The 9717-nt window shown below is 42.8% G+C and overlaps 1 protein-coding gene across 1 annotated transcript in view; it reads left to right on the forward strand.

The window, feature by feature from the left end:
• LOC105010062 (serine/threonine-protein kinase Nek4-like) overlaps positions 1-9717 on the forward strand; it is a 717288-nt gene that overhangs the window by 178980 nt on the left and 528591 nt on the right. The window lies entirely within an intron of this gene.

The following is a 9717-nucleotide window of genomic DNA, read 5'->3' on the forward strand; positions in this document are numbered from 1 at the left end:
CTCACTATGACTGTACAGCACGCCCATACTGAACAGATTGAATGTAATGTTATTCACTCTCCTGCTTTCCCTGTGGTGCTGGGTCTTCCGTGGTTGACGGGACACAACCCAACTATTTCCTGGTCGCAGAGAGTGTTGACAGGGTGGTCTCAGGGGTGTCAGGAGAGGTGTCTAGGTGTTGGTGCGACCTCGGTGGAAAGTCCAGACAGTGTCTCCGCAGTGCGCATTGCCCTGGAAAATGCCGATTTTGCGCTGGTATTTTCTAAGATTATGGCTAGTTGTTTGCCACCACATCGGCCCGGGGGTTGTGCTATAAATCTAAAGGGGGACGCTGTGCCACCTTATTGTCATGTGTATCCCCTGTCACAGGCAGAGACGGCAGCGATGGAGACCTACGTGGCTGAATCCCTGGGGCAGGGGCAGATCAGCCGTTCCACCTCGCCCGCCTCCTCGAGTTTCTTTTTTGTGGATGAAGGATGGGGGTTTGCGTCCGTGCATTGACTACAGGGCGTTAAATAAACTGACGGTCCGGTATACATATCCCATCCCCCTGATTCCCCCATACATCCAATACATCCATGCTTCTTCACGTAACTGGACATTAGGAGCGCGTACAATTTGGTGAGAATCTGAGAGGGAGGCGAGTGGTTGACGGCCTTCAGCACCACCACGGATCACTATGGATACCTGGTGATGCTGTATGGGTTGATGAATGCCCCGGCAGTGTTTCAGTCCTTTGTGAACGATGTGTTTAGGGACATGCTGTGTGCGGAGTGGTGGTTTACATTGACGACATCCTCGTGTATTCCGCTACGCGTGCTGAGCATGTGTCTCTCGTTCGCAGGGTGCTGAAGCGGCTGTTGGAGCATGGCCTGTACGCTAAAGCAGAGAAGTGCGCGTTCTTCCAGCGAGCCGTCTCTTTCCTCGGGTTTCGGATTTCTGCCGGTGGGGTGGAAATGGAGGTCGATCGCGTGTCAGCCGTGCGTGATTGGCCCGTTCCCACCACGGTTAAGGCGGTGCAGCGGTTTATTGGGTTTGCCAATTTCTACCGTAGGTTTTTACGGGGCTTCGGCAAGGTGGAAGCTCCTATCACTTCCTTATTGAAGGGTGGGCCGAGAATGCACCCTTAAGAGAATGTTCACCTCTGCCCCGGTTCTGGCTCACCCCGACCCGTCACTGCTGTTCATAGTGGAGGTGGATGCCTCGGAGGTAGGGATAGGTGCTGTGTTATCCCAACTGTCAGGTACCCCTCCTAAGTGTCGTCCCTGCTCTTTTTACTTGCGGAAGCTCAGTGAGGCAGAGCACAACTATGGCGTCGGTGATAGGGACCTGTGTTTAGTGCCTTGACTGTTTGGAGACATTGGCTCTAGACACCCGTTTGTAGTCTGGACGACCACCGTAACCTGGAGTACATCTGGGCGGCGAGGAGACTGAACCCTCGTCAGGCCAGGTGGCCGTTGTTTTTTGCCCAGTTTGATTTCACGCTTTCATATGTGCCGGGTACGAAATAGTTCAATGGTATTCTCTGATACTGTCATATTAGATTGCATTGGGTAGAAAATAATGAACAAAATAAATAATAGAAGGTCAAAAATATAGGCACCCCCCAAAAAATTGGGTTCTTCTACCTAGAAATAAAACACTATGAATGAAATTAGAAAGAAGATAAATAATTATTGTGTAATGACGCCACACGGCCACCAGATGGGGGCATGAGATCGGTAGTGCAGTTTGGACTTCTATGATTTATTAATTTTTACCAAAATTACCAACTTATCCCCAAAAACCCAAGAACATCCTCATACTATGTTGACAGAATTTTTTTTTAATCAAATTCATAATACAAATTACGGTTGTAGTACGGTTCAATACATCATATATAGCATGATGTACACATGATGTACACCCTTGTAATCCCTATAGTCTTCACACATTAGCCTTTCTAAGATGCATGGTCAATGTCGTTGCCTGGTGACAAGTTTTCAGATAGATAGTCAGTGCTGGAAAGAAGACCATACAAATACACATAAAACACAACAAACAAATATATGGTGTCAGTGAAATTATCTTAGGTGTTCTAAGAAAGGTGTGTTTTCAGATGCTTACCAAGAAACAAAGTCAGTCTCAAATAACTCTTTGTTTTATCTCACTCTTCTCTCCCCTACTTTACTAACATGTGTAGCCCAGAATGGTTGAGAAATAAATGTCCAAGAACTGTTGTAGTTGCATTGATGTTTGTTGTTTCTACAGCTCTTCCAAAAGCCTCAGTGAGTGTCTCTCCTCATGGTCTCCTCTACTCTGGAGAGACTGTTACTCTGCAGTGTGACATATCAGAATACACAGACTGGACGTACCGATGGTACCAAAACAACCAACCACTTCCCACTCAGACAAGTAAAACCGTCAGATACATCATCCCCATCATAAAGACAGGTCAGACTGGTCTGTACAGATGTGAGGGGATGAGGACAGAACGACCCCAGAGGTCACAACCCAGTAATGACCTCTCCATCAGTGTCCCTGGTAAGTTCACTATTAAATCACTCATTTGTTGTTATGTTGGTTGTTGTCATGGTGCTTGTAAATAATGGCGTGGTGTCCCGAATCTTCCTAAACAAACGTATTGAAAACCCCTAGCTAATCAGCCCCACTGAGTTCAGACCAAAAGGACATATTGACAGGAGACAGTGTGACACTGACCTGTACTGAGTCTTCTGGATGGAGGTTTTACTGGTACAGACACAGACAAGACTCTGAACCAGTAGCTACAACCTCTGGATCCTCCTACACACTCAGCCAGGTCAGTGTCTCTGATGGAGGACAGTACAGGTGTAGAGCTGGGAGAGGAGACCCTGTCTACTACACCCAGTACAGTGAACCAGTCCACATACAGGTTACTGGTGAGTCTAACATATTTTATATAATAATTAGTTATTAATAGATGTGGGGAAGTCTGTTTGTCCCCACTGTACTAAGTAAAGGACATGATCCACCTACCTCCACTGAGAGCTGTGGAAACGCTGTTCCCATTGATTTCCAATGACAATGTAGCGTCAACAAGCGATCTATGCAGTGAGACGCTGACCTGTACGATTCAGGCCTTTGAAGAACTTGTACATGTAGACAAATATATGCAAATCACCGGCTGTGAACTCTCTGCAAAAACCAGTCAACAGGTTTTCTGTCAGCGTTTTGATGAAATCTCTCCCCTGTTGGACAACCAATGTTCAAACTCGCTACAATTTTCCGGCACACAAAGTTACTATCCCAAATGAACAGAGACACCCCTCAGAGCTATATTAACGTCAAAGTGCTATGGATGGCTTTGTAATAGGAGAGTGGGGCTTGTTTGGGATTCACTAGAATATACTTTATTTCCATGACTCTCCATTCCACAGAACATTATACAGTGGATATAATAGGTCTACACACCCCTGTGAAAATGCCAGGTTTTGGTGATGTAAAAGAATGAGACAAAGATAAATCATGTCAGAATGTGACAGATAATTTGAACAATTCAACTGAAAACAAATTGAAATCTTTGAGAGGGAAAAATGAAAAATAAAAAACATTTAATAACATGGGTGCATAAGTGTGCACACCTTATAACTGCTAATTAATTATTTTAAAATCATTCAATGTGATTTTCTGGATTTCTTTAGATTCCGTCTCTCACAGTTGAAATGTACCTATGATAAAAATTATAGACCTCTACATGCTTTGTAAGTAGGAAAACCTGCAAAATCGGCAGTGTATCAAATACTTGTTCTCCCCACTGTAGGCATAAAAAAGCTACTTCCTTTTCATCGGATATGATACTCAATTTTTTGGATACACCTAGTATATCTTTTCACTTTTTTTTTGCGGTTGTCTTCCTGTTTATTCGTTATCTTTGTTTAGCTTTGTTGTCCTTGTTCTTATTTGTCTATTCCTGTATAAGTATATGGAGAGCAATGAAAAACCAAAGTGGAATCTCTTCTATTTGTACATAAATGGCCAATGAAACTAATTGTGATTGTTCTTCACCCTAGTAAATATTTAACATTTTCTTGAATCATTATTACAGCCTCCGAATAGTAGGCTATAATAATCATTGCTTCAATTAAAAGGTGCAGACAAAAAAAGCTACTTTTTGCATTACTTGAATTCAGGCCACACACAAAATAATCCAATATTCTTTTGACAAATCAGATTAATTTCAAGTGTGGACATAAGTCACATCATAGTAAATACTGGCAAGTGCATTGATTTCTCAGTTACTATAACTAAATGGCTAGAATGATGTGTTTATTTAAGTCTCCAATACTTTTCCCCTTGTCAGTTTTCCTCTCCAGGCTGTGTGTCAGTGAGAAGTAGGCAGGATCCTTCCAATGGATGAAGTTGAGCTAATAGAACTGTACTTTAACTTGGGACTCTAATATAAAGACCTTGTCCATATTTAGAGTTTGAAGCACAGAATGGTGATCACCCTTACAACCCTAAAACAAACCCTAAGGAAGAGTGGAAACATTTTGACCATTTAGCAGAAACTGGTAGATTCATAAGGGAAGAGCTCCAAGGCTCAGGGGCTTTGCAGGGCTACAGGTGGAGGAAGACTAAATGCAAAGAGGATTAAGTGTACGAAAAGATGTCCGCCTCATCATATCCACCCTTGACCCAGAGGGAACCGAAATGCCAAGAAGTAGGAGGTTAAAAAGACGAGCATACTTCAGCAAGGGGCCAGATTTTGTATGGCATGTCGATTCCTACGACAAACTAAAACCGTACGGTAGATGCATCTGTGGAGCCATTGATGGGTTCTCAAGAAGGGTACTATGGCTGAATGCTTACTGTGCCAGCAGAGACCCCAAAGTTATAGGAGGTTATTTCCTCGAGACAGTAGGGGAACAAGGTGGATGTGCCCGTATCCTGAGGTCAGATATGGGGACAGAAAACAGCTCTATACGAGATATGCAACGGTACCTTCATCGCAATGATGATGATGCCCATGGGGGAGATAAAAGCTTCATTTATGGAAGAAGCACCAGCAATCAGAGAATAGAAAGCTGGTGGGGCTTTCTCTGTAAAGAGTGTGTGGACTTTTGCCTCAACCACCTTCACCAACTTAATATGAAGGGGATTTTGCTGGGGACTTCTTGGACAAGAACCTCATCTTATTCTGTTTCCTCGGTTTGATACAGGCAAGTGGCATCAATAGACAGTGGATGAGGTAGCCTACCCTATAGGTCTTGTTTTTTGCTGAAATCAGCAGTCCGTCCCAATATCAGAAAATGTTGAATTTTGTAGAATGAATTGCATTTTGTAGAATTGTAAATATTGGTGTGCAAATGCATGCCAAAACTATTACACTGATTGGCCAGGTGGTGGTGCTACAAGGCCAAAAAATTAACATCAGCAAAAGTATCACTCCCACAATATAACTTTATCTGATAAACTCTGGTATTATATATCAAGCTGTCTGTTTTCCATAGAGCTTTGTCATGTTGGTTATGACCCACTTTGGTTTTTAGTAGCCAAAAAGTGTGATCTTACTGACTTGTGTTCTTGTTGCATTCATCTAGGATTCTATATGGCAATCAAGCCCTCAAATTGAATTTTTTCCAGGTTTTCCAGGGTATTGTTTTTCCCAAGTTATCATGATTAATTGAATGAATATGATTTCATCATTTATACTCTACTACTCACCTTTGCAGGATGATTTGGATTCAACCAAGGAGACCTGGAACAGCCACCTGATTGGTCCATCAATGAACGACCATGTTCCCCATGGTCGGCCTGATACCATGTATGCTATCCCAGACATATATAATACAGGTGTCAGAGGAACTATATAACACAGAAGACTATGTTTGCCAGGTGTCTGAGGAAGATTGCATCAGGTGTGATTCTGACTGCATCCACAGCAGTGACATTGCTTGTGATGAAGATGTGTTCACCCTCTGCACCTACCTAATGGCCCAAAACAACATGTTCCTGTGGATGCATACGTGGCCATTGACCTCTACCTTTCCCTGAGAGAAGAACTGACTACAATATTAAACATTGATAGGTAGTAGCAGAGGCATTTCCAAAGTAGTCTAACCAAGTCCTCACTTACTGAAATGCATCACGTGAGCAACACAAAGCGCAGCATTGGAGGGCGTCCGGCCTTAGAAGACTAGAGAGAACACAGTCTTCAGACACCACAATGACTGATGTAGATCGTCTCACACACACTCACACACACACACACACACCCACACACACACTGAGCAAAACATATGCTGATAAGAGCTACAGGGTCTAACAATCCTGAATTTAGTGAGATCAACATGAGTAGGGTAGAGAAGGTAGGGTTTAAGTAGATGTCCAAATGCAGCAACAACTTTTTAATAAATACATTTAGTTGGCACTTTTATATCTCTTGTTGTTCTTTGAGTTGTATTTTCAGGCCTTCAGATAGTTCTGTCGCACATACCAGACCAAGAGGCTTCCCTTTCTTAGAGTATCAGTAACCTGCTTTTAAGTCTATCTTGGTTCTCCCACAGATATTTTTTTTAATGTTTATTAGTCTGTATTTAGATTGCAACAATTAGTCCAAACACAGTGGACTTCACTGCATAGACGCAGAATTTCATAATACCAAATGGCAAACGGGTGATTTACTGAACTTCCAAAATACAAAAACAAAAGGGCGCAAAGGGCAGGAACAAACACACCAATGACAGTAACGACATTCAATGACCAACAAGTAACACTGGGGCAGGAGGAACTTAAATAGGGAAACAATGAGGGAGCAAACAAGGCACAGATTGAAACATTCAAGACAAGGACAGGCAAGTAAGAACACAAAACAAAAACCAACCATTACAGGGCTACAGGGTCTAACAACTCCCCCCCCCCCCGGGAGCGGACACCCGGACGCACCAAAACAAACAAAGGGGAGGGCGGGCAGGGCACCAAGGAGGAGGGTCCACCTCAGAATGGGGACCCAAGAACAGGATCAGGTGGAGGCACCGCCTTGGGATGGGGACTGGGAACAGAACCGGGCCGAGGGTCCGCCATGGAGTAACCAGGAAGTGGCGGAGGATCAGTCGGAGCAGGATGGACAGGAGCCGGTGGAGGAGGTACAGGAGCCAGAGTTGGTAGAGGAGATACAGGAGCCAGCGGAGGAAGAACAAGGAGAGCAGGTGACGGCCCCCCCTCGGGAGCAGGAAGAGGTAGCACCCCGCCACAGGACTGAATGTACATAAGGACAGGAGTAGGGGAGGTGGCAGGGGCTCGTCGTCCCGCCCCTCTGGGGGTGGCAACAAGAAATCTATAAAACATTTGGGTTGGACTCTGGGTGGCAGCAGGCCGCGGAGCAGGGACCGGGGGTTTGGCAGACAGCGGAGCAGGGACCGGGGGTTTGGCAGGCAGCGGAGCAGGGACCGGGGTTTGGCAGGCAGCGAAGCAGGGACCGGGGGTTTGGCAGGCAGCGGAGCAGGGACCGGGGGTTTGGCAGGCAGCGGAGCAGGGACCGGGGTTTGGCAGGCAGCGGAGCAGGGACTAAACTTCTCAAATACAAAAACAAAAGGGCACAATGGGAAAAACCAAGACACCAATGACAGTAACGACATTCAATGACCGATGTGGCCAATTACCGAAATGGCAGTAATATTCAGTTTTGAAGATTTAACATTTAAAATTAACATTTAATATTTACATTTACCATTTAACATTTACATTTATATTTAACATTTACACATAACATTAACGTTTTACATTTATATTTAACATTAAAGATTATTTTGAGTTACTGCAGAACAATACTAAAAGTTATTGCATGAATTTACATGAATTTCTCACTAAATATTTGAAAATTTGGCAATGCTAAATGTGCAAAACTGAGCAAGATTACAGAACATGCAATATTTTACAAATGGCACCACATATCCAACAGCTTTAAAGGACAAATGCAAGTAGGCAGACAATTATTCATAGCGCAATTGGCATAACACGGAGACTGTGAAATGAAACTAGACATGACTACATTTATTTTTCAGATCTCACTTGCCATTCAAAACACATTCTGATGTATTAGTGTCCTGTTCCCACACTCCTTCTGGCCAACTATGTGTGAAACAAATCTCACTGACCTGGTAAAACCTCTCTAGCATGATACAAACCACCTAAGTGTTTGTATCACCATGTTTGTGGTCCTCATGTCTATCTGTCTGATGTTGGTGGTTTTAAGAGTGTTTGGTAGCTGCTGGTTTGTGGTTAATTGTCAGTGTTTCACAGACAGCAGTAACTTTGCAAATTGAAAAGCAGTAAAGTATTCCAGTACAGTGGGGTGCTTCCAACACCATGGTTGTGAGTTCATATTTCCATGATGGACCAATGGGAGAATTACAAAAATATATATAACCTCTGGACAAAAGCCTCTGCTAAATTGCTAAAATGTAAAATACAAAGGAGGTAGAGATAGGAAGACAGGAAATACCAGTGTGTTATTCAGTTTGTATTAATCTTATGTACAGGGTACGCAGAATATTCAAAATGCACCAACACAACTCTAACTTGTATGTTCCTTTTCCTGAATCAAAGATATTTTTCCCATTGTGGAGCTTAATATCTACATTATTCTTAAAGGAGGGCTGACCAATAGGAGGGGGAGTGGAAGTTGATCTGTTTACTGTAAAAAAACATTCAACTCATCTCGTGCCCACTTATATAAAGATATTTTATTCAACCACCTTAACAGAGCATATTAATGAGTCAAATATGAAACATTACGACATATTTACAACCACATTACAAAGCAAAGTGTCGCTTTAGAGGCGGATAATGTCAATCATGGTATAAGTACTAACCGTTAATATTTGTGTACAATTTCTCATGTGACCTAAAACATGACAGGACTTTTATGCCTTTTGAACAAAAAGCCTATTAGGAGCTAAATAAGCCAGCACCTCAAAAATCACTTGGAATGCCAATCACAAATGGTTAAATCATGTGACTTAAAAGGCAACATATGAAATATGTACTTTCTGTAAGTAAATAGCGATAAAAATCCTTCATCAAAGGTGTGTGTGTGTGTGTGTGTGTGTGTGTTCGTGCAGAGCTCTGCTCACACTTCTGTGTAGGACTGCATCCTACATGGAGAATGTGAAAATATCACATCCATGTTCCCCTCAAGGACCTGCAACAAATCAGCACAAAGTTTGTTAGCAAATACTTATACATGCTGTAATATCAGACCTATACATATTAGTTCTATACACTTTAATAAGATGTTATAAAGTCTTACTGTAGTCTTTGAAGGGTTTTGGTATATAATAGTTTGATTCTGACTTTGATGGGGGTGTTAATTTGGTACAAGAACAAAATTACTTTTCTGCAGAATTTTCTACAGTGGTTGGTCAAATCAAGCAATGCCATAAATTAAAACACACTCTGAGCTTCGGTAAAAAAAGTGCTTTTTACACTGACAAAATAACTGAAGCAACTGAAAATGACTGGGCTGAGTTCATGAAACCTTTGTTGTTCTCTCAGACAGTCTTGTCAATTGTTGCTCGTGCTGCTGGTTGTAGGCAGCACTCTGTTCACACTCTCCCCATCTCTCTCTAGCCCATGATAAATCTACAAGCTGATAATTACTGCCAGATGCATTGGAGGCTCTGAAGACAATGCTCAGGGGAATATTGGCTTTTCTTTTCTACAGCCTCACCACAAATTATATAGGAGTGTGTTAAT

The sequence above is a fragment of the Esox lucius genome, chromosome 24 (assembly GCF_011004845.1).
Source record: "Esox lucius isolate fEsoLuc1 chromosome 24, fEsoLuc1.pri, whole genome shotgun sequence".
Lineage (NCBI taxonomy): Eukaryota > Metazoa > Chordata > Actinopteri > Esociformes > Esocidae > Esox > Esox lucius.